The sequence below is a fragment of the Pimephales promelas genome, chromosome 17, assembly GCF_988280905.1.
Source record: "Pimephales promelas chromosome 17, fPimPro1.hap1.1, whole genome shotgun sequence".
In the NCBI taxonomy this organism is placed as follows: domain Eukaryota; kingdom Metazoa; phylum Chordata; class Actinopteri; order Cypriniformes; family Leuciscidae; genus Pimephales; species Pimephales promelas.
In genome coordinates this window covers 25,368,264-25,384,457 of record NC_142785.1, presented here as the reverse complement: position 1 = coordinate 25,384,457, position 16,194 = coordinate 25,368,264, and the positions used below count along the sequence as shown (strand labels likewise).

Here is a 16,194-nt window from a genome sequence, read left to right as displayed (position 1 = left end):
ATAAAAAAAACATTGCTAATATGATCCGATTCAATGAGCGTTAAGGCAGATTTCATGATTTTCAGTGGATGCATGATTAAAGGGATAGTTCACCCATAGGTGAATATTATCATTTACGGTAGACTATATGACATTTTTCTCTTCATGTGGAACACAAGAGAAGATATTTTGAAGAATATTGGTATAGCTAAAACTATTTCAGTTCCCATTGATTTTTTTTTTTTTTTTTTTAGATGGACTATCCCTTTAAGGACCGCTCATGATACTTCTATGGCACTTATTGTAATTTACGAGCAACACGGCAAGACTGCCGGTGGGAAATGTACAAGTTTGTTTAGATTTTTTTGTCCAATATTTACACCTCAGGACTCTTCAAAAAATCTGGTTTTGTGTTCTGCAAAAAAGAAAGCGATATAGTTTTAGAATTACATGAAGGTGAGTTAAGCCCCGTTCACACCGCCAGTGACACGCAGCAACAAAGCGACAAGATCCCATTCATTTCAATGGAACGCTGGCGACATCCGGCGACAGGAGCGACAGAGACCGTTGGCGACAGAATGTGGGCGTGTCAAGCGACAAGAGACAAGCGACAAAAGTTGAGAATTTTCAACTTTATGCAAATGAGAAGCGATTTTCGCAAGCGACAACCAATGGGCTATATGCACGCATAAGTTCCGCATTTGACGTAAGGATGCTCGTCCATTTCCGGTTGTGGAGATTAAAGCGGAGGAAAACCGGAGAAAACGGGATTATGGCAGAGTCTTCAATATTTACTGTCCTCCCGTCTTTGAAACGAAACGTACATACGTTTAGATGTAATTTTATATATAGTTATGTTTATTTAATATAATTTTAAAAAGAAGCATAAACACAACGAGGGGTGTCTGTTTTATCTGTTTTTGTGACTAACGTTTCATTAGTATAACCATGGAGTATAAAATTCAATATAAATTCTCTGTATTGCATTGGACTCTATGATCGGCGGAAGTTATCGAGCATCCCTAATGCTTTACCGGAAATACCGCCGTGCATAGAGCCCATAGGAAAGAAGACTTTCAGTGGAGCTCATGTCACCGTCTCGAGTGCAGGGCAGGAAAGACAGAAAGAAAGAGTTTGAGGACGATTTCACTGTTTTATGATTTGACTGTAACCACATGGATAATAAAATGATGCATGGAAAAGAAACTGTCAACTGTCTCAGTGAGTTTAATTCATACATTTAACGTTATAGTTCGAGCGTTGTAATTTTATGATGCACGTTTAGCACTGCTGCAGTTCATTTTACAATTTCCCCTGCATTACGTTGACTCTTAGGGACAAGAAAATTGATTAATTGTCAAATTCGAATGACGTTTTTATAATTTGTGACAGTATGAGTGAGTTTAATTTGTTCATTCGATCGATCGTTGATCTAGTAAATGATTTAATCCACTGAACACAGCTGTGGAGATATAAAAACACTCTCCCAACAGCATATGGTTTCTTTTTAGACTTAACAGTCATTTATTCCCAGTCAAATTAAAATTATATATCACTTGTGATGGTCTTTTGTATAGATATGGCCAGACGTGCAGTCTACCAATAACATCAGAGCGACAGCACTACGAATGCCCACAAGCGACATCACAGTACAGAGCCTAGCGACACACAGCGACAAAATCGCTGGCGGTGTGAACGGGGCTTTAATGTCGACAGAATTTTCATTTTGGGTGAACTACCCCGTTGAATCTTTGCAATATTTCCTATATAAATTGCATAAAAAAATTTGGTTTTGACAGCTAACCCACAGGGAAATTTCTTCCTAAGGCCATTGGATCCCGTGTGTTGATCACATATCACATCTTACTGAATCCTTTCTTCTGCAGGTTATAATTTCCCCGTCTCTCTCTCTCTCTTTTTCTCTCTGTGCCTCTCAGAGAGGTCAACGCCTTACCCCTTCCCCGTAGCCTGCTCTCTAATTAATCACTCATTAGACTAATCATCATTGGTGCAGTGCTTCACTAGTGGCTCTGGGAAGCCTTACTGGCGGCAGAGACAGCTTGGAAGAAGTAGGGGAGGAGAGAGAGAACAGAACACACTCCCATGGCCTGGCTCATTGCCATGCATGCTAAGCAGTTTTGCGAGCAATCACCAAGAGTAACAGTGAGGGGCCGCAGCTCTAAGTGGGGATACAACTTAAGATATTTCTCCACTCTTGTGCACTGGTGTTTTGTAGAGAGCATTTTTTCCTGGAGCATTTTGCCGCCTTCATCTAGTTTCTTAAGCATAACTGGAAAAGCTAAAATCTTCGAAACTCCAATACGCACAATGCATATTCAAAAGCAACATTCCCTCTACATGCATTAACGGCCGTGCACTTCGGCTGTTGCTACTATGTAGGAAGAACAAAATTAGCGTAGGCTAAAAGCTGTGTGTGGGGGGGAAAAGCATGGGATTTGCTAAATGAATGGAAGGCATGTCAACTGGAGTCCATCCATATATGATTTCATTTTGAAAAGTTGTGAGAAAACTAATTAAAAACGAGTGACTGTTCTCCTGGCGCAGTTAGCCTAAATATTTATAATACTATGTTTTTAGTTATTGTATAAAATGAAACTCCCACAAAGTGTGCGTTCACCAAAATGTAATAAATAGCTTGAAAAACAACTTTTTTTAAAAAATTATACTTTTAGTTACAGTTAAAGTTTCTTTGGAAAGAATAGCAAGTGAAGTCTAACAATCGAACAAAGTTAGAGGGAATACTGTTCAGGATTATTTATAATAATATTAATGAAGAGACTGCAATATGTCACAGGTATTTACATTTATTAATATATGGCAGTATAAAAAATGTTTTCAATTTTGTTTATATTTTAATATTTCTAAAATATGTAATAATTAAACACTGTTATGTTAGTTAATGTGCCTTTGCAAAAAGGTAAATAAAAATAATAGAGACACAAAAAGCATTTGTCAGTCTCAAAAATATGTTTTATTATTATCTTTAAATGTAATATTTAATAAAAACTGGTTTATGAACGATACTAATGAAGGCTGCAATACACAATTAATAGTAATTGCACTGAATATCTTTCCTTTATATCTACCAATCACACACATGTAGCTTTTAAACCCCACTTTTTATTCCTTTTTCATTTTGGCTAAGTCAAGAAGTGCAGGCCATATAAAAGTCACCCCATCAGGGACAGTGGCTTTGAGAAGACTATTTTGTTGCCTTCCGAGAGCCCCAAGGAAATAGAGTTCGGATTAAAAGGGTTTGCGTTTATAGAGTTTTGGTGAGGCTTCCTTTGTCTGATGCCTGGTCACCTTTACTGTCACCGTGAACCCTTAAAATGAATCTGCACTGTAAAGAATAACACGTACATGGCCATATCTCTGCAATCGGTTACAATGAATCTCGGTTGTCATATCACCTTCCCAGTATCACAGCGGGGAGGAACACTAGAGTGAAGAGCTGAAATAGCATGACTGAATACCTTGTTAGCAGCTTTTATTTGGTTTTTCTGCTGCTGTTCTTTGTTGTGCGTACACATGCACACACTGAGAAACCCCAAATTATGTAGATAAGCGATATGATCTCTGAATCATCTAACTAGTTCCTGACCATGTTTAACAAATGACACCTGCTTGAACAAAAACCACAAAGATGAGGAAGCAGAAACCCAATAACTTAAAGGTTAAAGTCAGGTTCTTGAGAGGTAAGGCAGGTCTGAAAGTTGCTAAGCACTCAAGACTGAAAACAGAATGATCCCAGCCTGAATCTCTCTCAGCCAGGGTTCAAAAAATGTCCGTAAAATAGACCAAATGTGAGACTTTGTTAAATCTAATCACAGGGGTAGTTGGAGAGAGAGAGGGAGAGAGAGAGAGAGAGAGAGAGAGAGAGAAATAATTTTTTTGTAAGTAAAAAAGTCCAGATTTGAATACAATGCTTGGGTAGGTGTGATATTATCCTGCACTGAGCCCGCTTCAAATTTAGTATATAAGCCTGAGAAGTGTCAGACGTGATTGAGTCTGAAAAACAATGGGAAGACAGGAAAGCATCAAGGAGTAGTTGCTCATGTTTCATCGCCAGTCAGTGATTATTAAAACATCACTCCACACTTTCAAAAGAAACATGCTGGTTAACCAACTAAAACCAAGATGGGTTTCATTAAAAAAAATAAAATACAATAAAAATACACATCTTGTTAGTCAATCCATTGATAGGTTAACGGATTAGACCGTAAAAAAAAACAGGTGCTATAACAGTGAGTAAATCAAGTCATTTTCTTTTTCACCTCAGTGGAATACTGTACTGGTTGAAATTCTCACTTATTTATCATTTGAATGGGTGTGCATAATACTAACATGACACCTTCAGTTCATAATCATGATGACATGACATGTTATGAATATGAAGGAAGTTTTATGCATGTTTGTGACAACTGTCATTAAGTGTCATTCGCTCAGTTATGACATTTTAATGCAAATATGACATTGTTTGAGATGTCTTTGTTATGACACCTTGACATAAACCAATACATCATAACCTGTCAGTGTCTTTGTCATGACAACTTGACATAATTTACAACTTGACTAATTATCAAACTTAAGAAATCACCAAGCTTTATTGGTTAACATTACATTAAACATTACACTAACACATGACAGCCAATGTCGAAGCCAACCACATGACAGTTTAACTTAATTTTATATCAAGTTGTCATGACGAAGACACTGACAGGTTATGATGTTATGGTTTATGTCAAGATGTCATAACAAAGACATCTTAAACAATGTCATATTTGCATTCAAAATGTCATTATTGAGCGAAAGACACTTAATGACAGTTGTCATAAACATGCATAAACCATACTTCGTATTCAAGACATACCGGTATGTCATGTTATGTTTATGAAGGTGTCATGCCAGTCTTATGCACACCCCTTCAAGTAAAGTGTTACCGAAAAGTGCTTATATACAGTAAATAAACAGTGAGTTTGCATGGAGAGAACAGTCTAAACACTAATCTGCTAAATAGGCCTACTCGTTTTTATAGCCCATGCTCATTAGAAAAAAACATACCTGTGGCAACATTTATGCACAACGCAATGTCGTACACGTTACGCGACAGTTTTAAAGTGAAATTTTGCAAATTGCCGTTCTGAATTGAAATGTATGGTGAGTGGTGCTGAAAGCTTAATACTCCGTTTTAAAATAACGTACACCAACACTAAACCCTAAACCTACCCGATAGTACATAAAAACACAATCGTAACAATGACGTTTTAGCTTGTTTTTGAACTCGTCTTCTATCATAATTCTAGCCTGGATGCCAGCCCGAACTCCGCCCACAACATTTTTTGGTCGGGAAGTTCGGTCTGGACTCGATCCATTGAGGAGTAATTATGATCAGGCAAAAAATGATCGGGCCAATCAGATTGCCAGGGCGGGCTTTATTCGATGATGGACAGATGATCTGCAGGGACGTAATCAGGGCCTGAAATTAACACCCGACCACCTGCCAAATGCGGGTGAATTTTGCTATTGGCGGGTAACACTGTCAATCTACCTGCCACATTGGCAGGTAGCCAATGAGAATTGTGAGTGATTCATAGGATTTTTTCATTTCAACGAAGTCCGCTATTGCGTTTGACTTTAGCTAAAATGTGGCGGCACATTACTGGGGTAAAGAGGCCAGCTGAAACAAAACAGCCAACAAAAAGATGAGGATGAGAAAAAGAAAAGTAAAGAAGACATTTTAATACAAAGTGAACAATCGGCGGCAATGGCAAGGTTCGTGAGCGGCTGATTTATGACAGCGACTGTTGTTTCGTAACGTTCATGCGATCAGAAAGAAGATGAGGCTCTTTTTCTGACTACGTGTGCGAGTATTAAACTGTTGATGAGATGGGATGAGATAATGTAACGCGTCGCTGTTGTAGGTTAAAGTACAATGACAGTTGCACAGATGTGTGTGCGTGTGCAATGTGCATGTTGGGAGTTGGGAACCGGTGAGAAAATGTCCGGTACCCGGTAATTTTATCAGTAATAACAGTATCAATTTAGTTCATATTTAACCGTTCCTGAACGCTGTAACTAAAAGCTGTTAAGAGTAAGACCTACGTGACTAAATCCGCCATCAACACAGCCGCTTGTGTGATTTGTTTACGAGCTGCGGTAGGTCTATCTGTTGAGTATATATTATAGCCTATACTATATATGTTGTGTGTGTGTGTGTGTGTCTGTCAAAATCAAGGAATAAAAAGATTATTTTTTTTTAAATGTATGTTATTAGAGTTATTATTACTTGACAGCACTTAAATGTGTATTCTTACAAGTTAAAGAACAATATTGTGAAATTCCTGGGTTTTTTTGTTTTTTGTTTTTTTTTACGTTTATGAGGCAAAAAAAAAAATGGCTGGTAAAAAGTCTCTTTGGCAGGTGAATTTTTAAATCCACCTGCCACAGTGGCCGAAAAAATTAACTTCAGGCCCTGGACGTAATCATCAGGTTATCAAAGAGTGCTAACTGGTTTCCCTCAGAGATGACTGCGGCTGGAGAATTGAGATGTATAGATTCCGCTGTCGCGTCTCTTTTTAAAATTAATCGACAGCGCATTCATTTTAATAGACAAACAGAAAACTGCGATCAAGGCATTTGTCGATCGGAAAGATATTCGGCAATCAGCGGGCTCTGACGGTCGCTGAGTTAAGAAGATGGGACGTAATGAAAAGCATGTGGTCGTTGTGGTTTCTCCTTTGGTCGTACTCATGCAGGACCAAGTGAAAGAAGCAACACTTGTTATTTTACTTCTAAAATAAGTAAGTTCTGTTGCTGACAACTATGCTATGCAAAGTATTTGACTTACTGCGTTGCTCTGATTGGTTGTAGGTCGGTCCGACTATCCAATTGAGTGCAGAGGTTTGTTTTTCCTGGTTCTGTTAAGACATGCCTCATAATCAAAACCCTACGGAGCAGTCTCAGACTCATATTCTGACCAGAATATGAATATGACAAAGTCAGGCTATCATAATTCATCTTTCACAAGATTCGTTTCGTGCCTGTACAATTCTGTACCAGGCCACCTTAGCTACTGAGCAAGCTTAGCATGTCAGTAAAACTGAACATATGGAGCTAGTTAAGACTCCAAATATAATAGTTCCGTGCATAATACATTAATACATAACATAATTGTGCAAGGAGCTGCGTGAAAACAAGTCTTGCCATAATCCATAATATGTAATTATAATGTTCTGTGAAAACGATCAAAAGCGCTTGCTGTTTTACTGCCTCTAGTGTTCATTTCTGTTGAAAACAGCAGTGATATGTACTATGTATTGGCATTGGAACATCCCTTTTGCAGGATACTGTTTTTTAAAGATGATCTTATAAAATCCAAAAAAAGCTTTACTATTTATTGGGTCCTTGAAAATATAAAACATATATTTCATAAGTCCTTGAATTTCAAATCACCATGTTTATTCCATCAGGATGCTTGAATTTGATCAGCTCCACGGGTGTCACACTTGAACCATCGGATTCTGCATATCATGGTGTGAGTATGGTTATTCAAAAAAACATAAATAAAAACACAGATAGCCTACACAACCTTGACACCAACCAAGGACCAAACACCAGACATGTTAAAAATATATAATAAGTTTACAATGTACTGTGAAGTACTGAAGATGATACTACTGAGATAATAAATGTCAAATAACAATACTTTTCCACTGATTCACATTTATTTTTGACATATTGGATAACATATGCTAAGAGACATCTACAGTAATCTGCTCATAATTGTGGTAATATAATATATGGTAATATATTGCTTTGACAGAGCTTACAGGTGTAGTTCAGCAGTTTATACACTGTGTAATGTGCATATGCAGGATTGGACTGTGTGGATTTTATATAAGAACTTGTCGAGGTGTATGGAGATTAGCATGTGTGGGCCTGCCTGAAACATTTCAATTCTATGCCCACTGTTGTTTAAAAGAAATTAAAAAAAAAAAAACATTTTCAATCCTCAAAATAAAAGCATAAGGACACAGTCTCGATTTATTCAGCCTCAACATATCAAGCAAGCAAGAGTTCCAATCAATTCCATTTAAATCAGACACTATTCCTAAAAGCACTGTGTCCCCTAAGATTTTTGAGCCCAATAGATTCTGAATGCAACTTCCAAAAAACAAACAAACAAAAAAAGTTTTAAAAACTGCAGTAGCAGTGTTGTTTTTTTCCATGCAATCAAAATGCATGATGTTCATTGACTGTCAAGATCAATTCATTTAAAATTAATTATACAAATATAAATGTTATATAAGTGTTTTATTTTATAAATATACTGTAATACATACATTTATAATATATTTATGTAAAAAAAAAACACACACATTTAGCTGTATTTCAAGGAAAACATCTGTTCTATCATGCCTTGTTACCACTGTGCAGGCTGGTGGTGATGGTGTAATGGTGTGGGGGATGTTTTCTTGGCACAATTTAGGCCCCTTACTGCCAATTGAGCATGGTTTAAATGCCACAACCTACCTGAGCATTGTTTCTGACCATGTCCACCATGTACCCATCCTCTGATGGCTACTTCCAGCAGGATAATCCACCATATCACAAAGCTCCAATCATTTCAAATTGGTTTCTTGAACATGACAATGAGTTCACTGTACTAAAATAGCCCCCACAGTCACCAGATCTCAACCCAATAGAGCATCTTTGGGATGTGGTGGAACGGGAGCTTCGTGCCCTGGATGTGCATCCCACAAATCTCCATCAACTGCAAGATGCTATCCTGTCAATATGGGCCAACATTTCTAAAGAATGCTTTCAGCACCTTGTTGAATCAATGCCACGTAGAATTAAGGCAGTTCTGAAGGCGAAAGGGGGTCAAACACAGTATTAGTATGGTGTTCCTAATAATCCTTTAGGTGAGTGTACATTAACAGTAAACATTATTTTTTACTTTCATTTGACCCAGTTTGACCCCTATCTCTAAAATCATTAATTAGACAATAGGCACTCATATGCTTACCATTATATCGTATTGAGACGAGAGATAGATAGAGAGTGAGAGAGAGAGAGAGAGAGAGAAAGAGAGAGAGAGAGCTAGCTCTGAGGGGTTGAATCAGGTAAAAGGACTGATTGCCTTTATGATAGAGCTGAGAGCTGCACAACTCTCCCTCTCGTTATCCATCTTTGATAATGAAAATCAACCTATCAGGTGAAATTTTGCCTTAGATTAAATAGCAGGCTTCAGCCCTCTAATTGCACTTTGTAAGGTGCAATTACAACATGATTTGTGATTAAAACACAAAGAAAAAGGTAAGATTCATCAGACGAAGCTGATGCAGTGGATGACGTGTCTCTACAAGGGTACAGCAATGCTTATTGGAGACTGAAAGACCGAAATGCTCATTACTTGTGATAAATGCTTAATGATCTCCATTTGAGTGGAATAAAAACCTTGCTGGAGTGATTAAAACGGTTGATTGAAAATCCCTACACAGGGCAAATAGCTATAATGTTTGGACACAAGGAATTTCCAACACTAAAATCATGACAGAAATGTTATTTACATAAATAAATTAGAGTTTCAATGCTGTGATATGATATTAGTGAACATTCAACGCAGCCATATCTATGATCTGTGATATTTATGCCTCTTCCAGTATATGCACTGCTGGCCCTGTGAACTCTCTTAAAGGAACACCCGACTTTTGTGGACTTTAGCTTACTGTATCCCCCAGGGTTAGAGAAGTCCACACATCATCTCCGTGCGTGCTGTAACTCTGTCTGACGCGCCCAGCACTAGCCTAGCTTAGCACAAAGAGCATACTGCTCCCAATAACTGACAAAATAAGGCCTGCATTTTCCTATTTATATGTTGTGATTTGTATAGTCACACTGTGTACAAATAACAAGGTCATATGAGACACAAGCATCTTTTAACTGTATACACACTGCTACTTGGGTGGAGTGATTATCGCAACACTAAGCAAAAAAAAAAAAACTCACAAAACTGTTTGCTCTCAGTGTGTATATGGTTAAAAGATGGCTGTCTCTAATATGACCTTGTTTTTTGTACACACTGTGACTATACAAATCACAACATATAAATAGGAAAATGTTGCTGTTATGTTGTCACTTATTGGGAGCAGTATGCTAGCTGGAGCCATTTACTTCAGTCTTTGTGCTAAGCTAGGCTAACGGTGGGTGCATCAGACAGAGCTACAGCACGCACGGAGAAGAAATGGGTATATGTATGGACTTATCTAACTCTGGGGGATACAATGAATAAGCTAAAGTCCCAAAAAGTCAGCGTATTCCTTTAATGCACACTTTTTGCGCTTAAAATTCAATTTGCTCATACATGTGGATCACAGGAGAAGAATTCTGTAATTTTTCTGAAATGTAATTTCCACTACAGCATCATTTCACCCATAGACATTCTGTTGTGGAAAAGATTTCTTAAAAAATCTTTTTTTATATATAATAAAATGATTGAATTTGTCTTGCTAAGGCTAATTTAATGGGTAGAATTTAGAAGGGAAAAAAGAGCATAAGGTACTATGTTGATATGAAGGAATTTTCCTTATAGATTCTTCACGGATGTTTTCGAGTATTTTAAATGACACTGTATTTTGTTTTGGGGTTGAAAGAAATGTCTTTATTTATCTTTATTTTAATCTTTAATCTTTCATTTTATTTATTTATCAAAACATTTCATTTATCCTTTCTTTTAAAATATTCGGGCAGAAAATTATCAGTACCATTTCCATTCTTTTTTACAGATTTGTTTTTACACCCAATTAAATATTTGATAAATAATATTCAATATAAATCCACAATTGATGCTTACCTTAATAATTATGTTCTCTGTCAAAGATTAAAAAAATAAATAAACATTACTGGCAAAAGAATTTAAATAAATAATTAAATACATGGTAAAATAATAATAGTAGTTTTAAAATAGAATGATTTATTTAATAATAACCCCCCAAAATACTATGCATAAAAAGATCAATTGAAGGCATGGTGAAAAGTTTAACTGTGACCTTTATATACCGAAAAAAAAATGTCTAAATTTGAAATAAAACTGAACGTGCCAGTAGTTGAAGCAACACTCTGCTGTCCTGTCCAAAAGCCAAATCAGGTTAATGCTAAAGATCAGCACAACCCACCTCACTTACCTACACACGCACCTACATTTATGCCTGATCACATTACACTAAGTAATGTGTTTACTTGGGTTTCCCCCCAAAATTACATTGAAATCACATTACTGATATGCACGAGTACGGCCGTGGGTGATGTCATCTCTCATATCTCTCTTACTGTAAATGCACATTTAAATGCATGAATCGCTTTAACGCAGATGTTTCTAATGCAAAATAAATGGCTACTTTACATAAGTGTCTTGGAGAGAGAGGAGAAATAAAAAAAGGGAAAAGCACTGCGAGGCCTTCCACCACCAGATTGCCGCCCATCACTGTCTGTCAGCGCTGGAGAGGGATTATCACACCCAGATTACAGTGCAGTGAGTGGGAGTTTATTTAAAAAAGGAACTGGAGGCTGTAATCTCTCCCTGCCGCACAAATGCCCTAATAGGCATGTGTTGCGCTCTCTGTCAAACAACTGTTGGGTAAACAAAGAACAGCAGATTGAGGGGGAAGCGAGGGAACGAACAAGCCATCGCTACACGACAACACACACACGACGCCTCAGCGCTTCGCGGGGACATTTCTGAGTCACACCAGTGAGAGCGATGGATGGAGAGGAGGAGAGAAGGAGAGGAAGAAAGAGCGCTTTTGTGTTTACATGGGCCTGGAGTGTGGAGATAAGATGGCTATCCCGCAACACGTGTCGCCGAGACAATGCGATGCCCCTTCGTCATTGTTGCCGCTTGGAAACTTTGAGAGAGAGCAGGCGGTGAGTGAGAGCTTATAGCAGACAGAGTTGCCATTTCCAAGAGGTTTAATGCACTATATCGGCATAGAATTGAAGCGCACATTAAAGAACAGCCAGGGTGCCCTGCCAAGATATTTCCGGATTAGGTTTCATATTAAAAAGAGCTTTCTCTGCTCAAAAACGGGCACTGTGCTTTTCTCCTCAGCATTAGTTTAAAGCTGACACAATCTCACAAAAATAGCAACATTTCAGAGCAAAAAGAAACACGTCTGATTTAATAGCACTTCAACAATATTAAACATGCAATTGTTGGCGGCGGAGAGAGGCAGAAGTGCACAGCGAGAGACTAAAGGCAGTTATTGGTTTTTATAGCACTGGTTCTATGAAAAATATGGTGCAATAACTGTCCAAAATCCCACACGGAAAGATTCTTAATTTTGTCTGGGGTAAAATGGATGCTTCCATGTGAACCATATTACCAAAGATGGAATTTTGATGCATTTATTAGGTCTTTAATAGTTAGTTCACCAAAAGAGGACAATTCTGTGATCATTTACTCGCCCTCATGTTGTTCCAAACCCATAAGACTTTAGTTCATCTCTGTGACAAATGAATATATGAGATTTTATGTCCCTCTATTAACAGTCTACTGAACTACCACACTTTGATGCATCCAAAATTTCAGACGAGATCTTAAAACTAAGCCATATGAATTAAACGGTTTAGTCCCAATTTTCTGAAGAGACACGATCGCTTTATGATGAATGGATTTAAGTAAGGCTTTTATTCACATAGAAACATTGAGCAACTTGCTTGCTTGACGTGTGAGAACTAATGAGCATCATTCTCACGCGTCAAGAAAGCAAGTTTATGTCCGCTGATCAATATTTATCTGTTCATCATATAAAGTGATCGTCTCTCTTCAGAAAATTTGGACTAAACCATCCGCTTCATGTGGATTAGTTTTACGATTTATTTATGAACATTTAGAAGCGACAAAGTTGTACTGTCAACGGACAATGTTTCGAAGTTAAACAAAAATCTTACAGGTTTGGAATGACATGAGGGTGAGTAATTGATGAAAATATTTTTCATTTTTTGGGTGAACTTACCTTTTAAAACATATGCATACTATTGAAAAAAAAAAAGAATTTGCATTATAACCCATTTGATTATGTAATAAGGGATTTTTCCTATTGAGCAATGAGCTTGTGAAAGTACCACCCTCATGTTTCTCTGAGTCTGTATTCACTGCAACTCACAACACGCATTCTTCTTCTTTTTGAAAATGGAAATAAATATCTGCCACTTAATACTCATCAGCCACAACATTATTCATGAATTATTCAACAATGGTTTTCAACAACCTGACTGGTGGCCAGTAAACAAAAGCACACGAGTCGTAGGTTAATCTTATGCTTAAGAACATGGATCCATCATGCCTTGTTACCACTGTGCAGGCTGGTGGTGTTGGTGTAATGGTCTGGGGGATGTTCTCTTGGAACACTTTAGGCCCTTTAGTACAAATTGGGCATCATTTAAATGCCACGGCCTACCTGAGCATTGTTTCTGACCATGTCCATCCCTTTATGCTCTGATGGCTGGGTACATGGTGGGTACACACACCATCCCCCACACAGCCCACAAGATTAATTCTTTAAGATGAGAATTTCATAAAATCTGTTTAGAATTTAAAATGACCAGTAACGGATGACTAAAATATCCTTGCCTGCATCAGATTTCTCACTTGCTGTCAATCTGTATCCCAGTGCCGACATATTTTGATAAATAATCAAGTGAAATGGGCTTTGATACAGTTTTCTACGTTCTGTTAGTAATGTAATGCCCATTTATGCTTACTCTGTTAGGCAGGTGTGTATTATGGATCCAGGTTCACAGGAGGGGACGGGATTGAATTTCTAATAAAGCTAATGGTGGCCTGGCGGCAGAATGACGGCCAGGTCTCTTCCTGGAATCTGCCGGAGGCCTGCTGCTGTATTTTAATGCCCAGATGAATTTGTTTCCCCCTGTCAGTTGTTTAGAAAACATCAGATAAATCAGGCCTGAAGATTGGTCCCTAGACCTGCGCAGAATCCCGATAGAGCACGTTAACCACAAGCCAGAGGCCAGGCCAATTTTAGACACATCTTGAATTTTAATACAACCCAGGCTGATTCTCCTGACAGAGCAGTTCTCCATGCTTGGGATATATTAGATCTGATTGGTCAGCTGTCAGGATTGTCACTACCTTGATTACATTGTGGAGATGTAATGCTGGGTAACTGTGGTGCCTTCCAGCTGACTATTGAGGAAAATCTATCGAATATATAGCGATTTCAGAGCATTAGGTGATGGTGGAGTGACATTTACATAAAGTGAAAACAAACAGTGAAAAGGTAAATCAAGCGAGCTGAAGTTAATATCATAGGTTCTACATCTCTGGGTAAATCTGATACTTTTTTCTTTTTTAGTGGAGCCCAGGTTATTGCAATTTTTCACCAGGTTTCTGGAGAAAGATATTGATGCTTCAAAGGGATACCTCACCGAAAAATGAAAATTCTGTCATCATTTACTCACCCTCATATTTTTCCAAACCTGTATGACTTATGACTTAAATATCTAGACTGCACTTTTCCCCCTTGGGATGTTCATGAGAGTTTATGAAAGTAGCACATTTTCCAGCTATTCTTTGTAGCTGGATCTTTTCAAAGGCCACATTCACAGGGTAAAGTTTGAGGACTGACAACCACATTTAAATGAGGGAGTGAGACCCATAAATTATTGTTCCATGCGTCTACAGAACACGATGAACTCCTGAAGCTGATGATTGACACCGTCGTAATCATAGCGAAGTTTTGGCATCTCACGTTTTTGTTATCCACTGTTCTGATCAAAGAAATATTAGGCATTTCATTTTACTTACGCTTGGAAAGGCTACTTTACAGAGCCTGTTGTTGTAGTGTTGCCATGTCCACTTATTATAAGCGTTTTTGAGCTTGTTGTTTAATCTTGAACAATTCGAATTTATTGAGTCATTTAAAGGCTGTGTTACAGGTTAACCACCACTGTCGATTAATGGGTACATAATGTAAATCACTCAAGATATTTATATCATTTTTAAAATGTCTCAAAATTGGTCTTAAAAAACATTTTTTTTAATGTTTTTGGCATTAACTTCGTTTTTTTTTTTTTTTTTTTTTTACGCAATTCTGTGCCAACATGTATGATGGCCCACAGCCGTATAATTTCAAACCTGCCAGACGTGAGAGGGCAAATGAGGAATTGCCAAGAACTGATGGCCGTCAAACCAAATTAAATGCATGGTCCAAGGAGAATGAGTGGAGAGTTGGTGAAGTGTCCTGGTGAGTTGCTTGCTATCATTTAACAACACAGCAATGAGCACTGGAGCTAGTATACGAGCAGCAGTGCACAATAATGACACTTTACATTGAATCATTGAATCACACCGAGTGGAAAATCAACATTTTCTTTATATTTAGTGGCAGTGATCATGATGTTAGTTCAGATCAGCCCGCTCTCATCCCAAGACGTCAGATAACTGACGCTTTTGACCATACGTCAACATCCAACATTTTAGGGTACCCTTTAACGTCAGTTAGATGACGCTATCTAATCCTAACCCTACCCCAGACCCGCGTCATCTAACTGACGCTAAAGGTAAAGCGTCAGTTGGATGAGGCCCTAGGATCGTCACCTAACTGACGTTAAAGTGTACCCTAAAACGTTGGATGTTGACGTATGGTCAAAAGCGTCAGTTAGATGACGTCTTGGGATGAGAATGTGTTGTTCAGATAATTACCGGTAACCTTTGTCATAGTGTCGGTGTACTGGTAAACTTTGTCTTTGACAATTTAAAGGATTAGTTCACTTTTGAAAAAACTTTTGCTGATAATTTACTCACCACCATGTCATCCAAGATGTCCATGTCTTTCTTTCCTCAGTCGAAAAGAAATTAAGGTTTTTGATGAAAACATTCCAGGATTTTTCTCCTTAAAATGGGCTTCCATGGGAACCAGGTCCAACCGAGGTCCAAACGACAGTTATAACAGTTACAGATGCCGCTTCAAATGTCTTTAAACGACACCAGACGATGAATAAGGGTCTTATCATGCGAAACGATCGGTTATTTCAAAGCTTATTCCAAAAATGTAACTTTTCTAAGGACAAATGCTAGCCTTGTAATATATTGTGAGGCGCGTTTGTAACGTCACGTAAAACGTAATTACGTTCAAAAGGTCACGGGCGACGTAGCCGGAAGTACAGAAT

The 16,194-nt window shown here is 37.9% G+C and overlaps 1 protein-coding gene across 12 annotated transcripts in view; it reads right to left on the bottom strand.

Annotated features, from left to right (window-relative positions):
- Window positions 1-16,194, bottom strand: part of rbfox3a (RNA binding fox-1 homolog 3a) — a 494,366-nt gene that overhangs the window by 340,155 nt on the left and 138,017 nt on the right. The gene's annotated exons all lie outside the window — the stretch shown is intronic.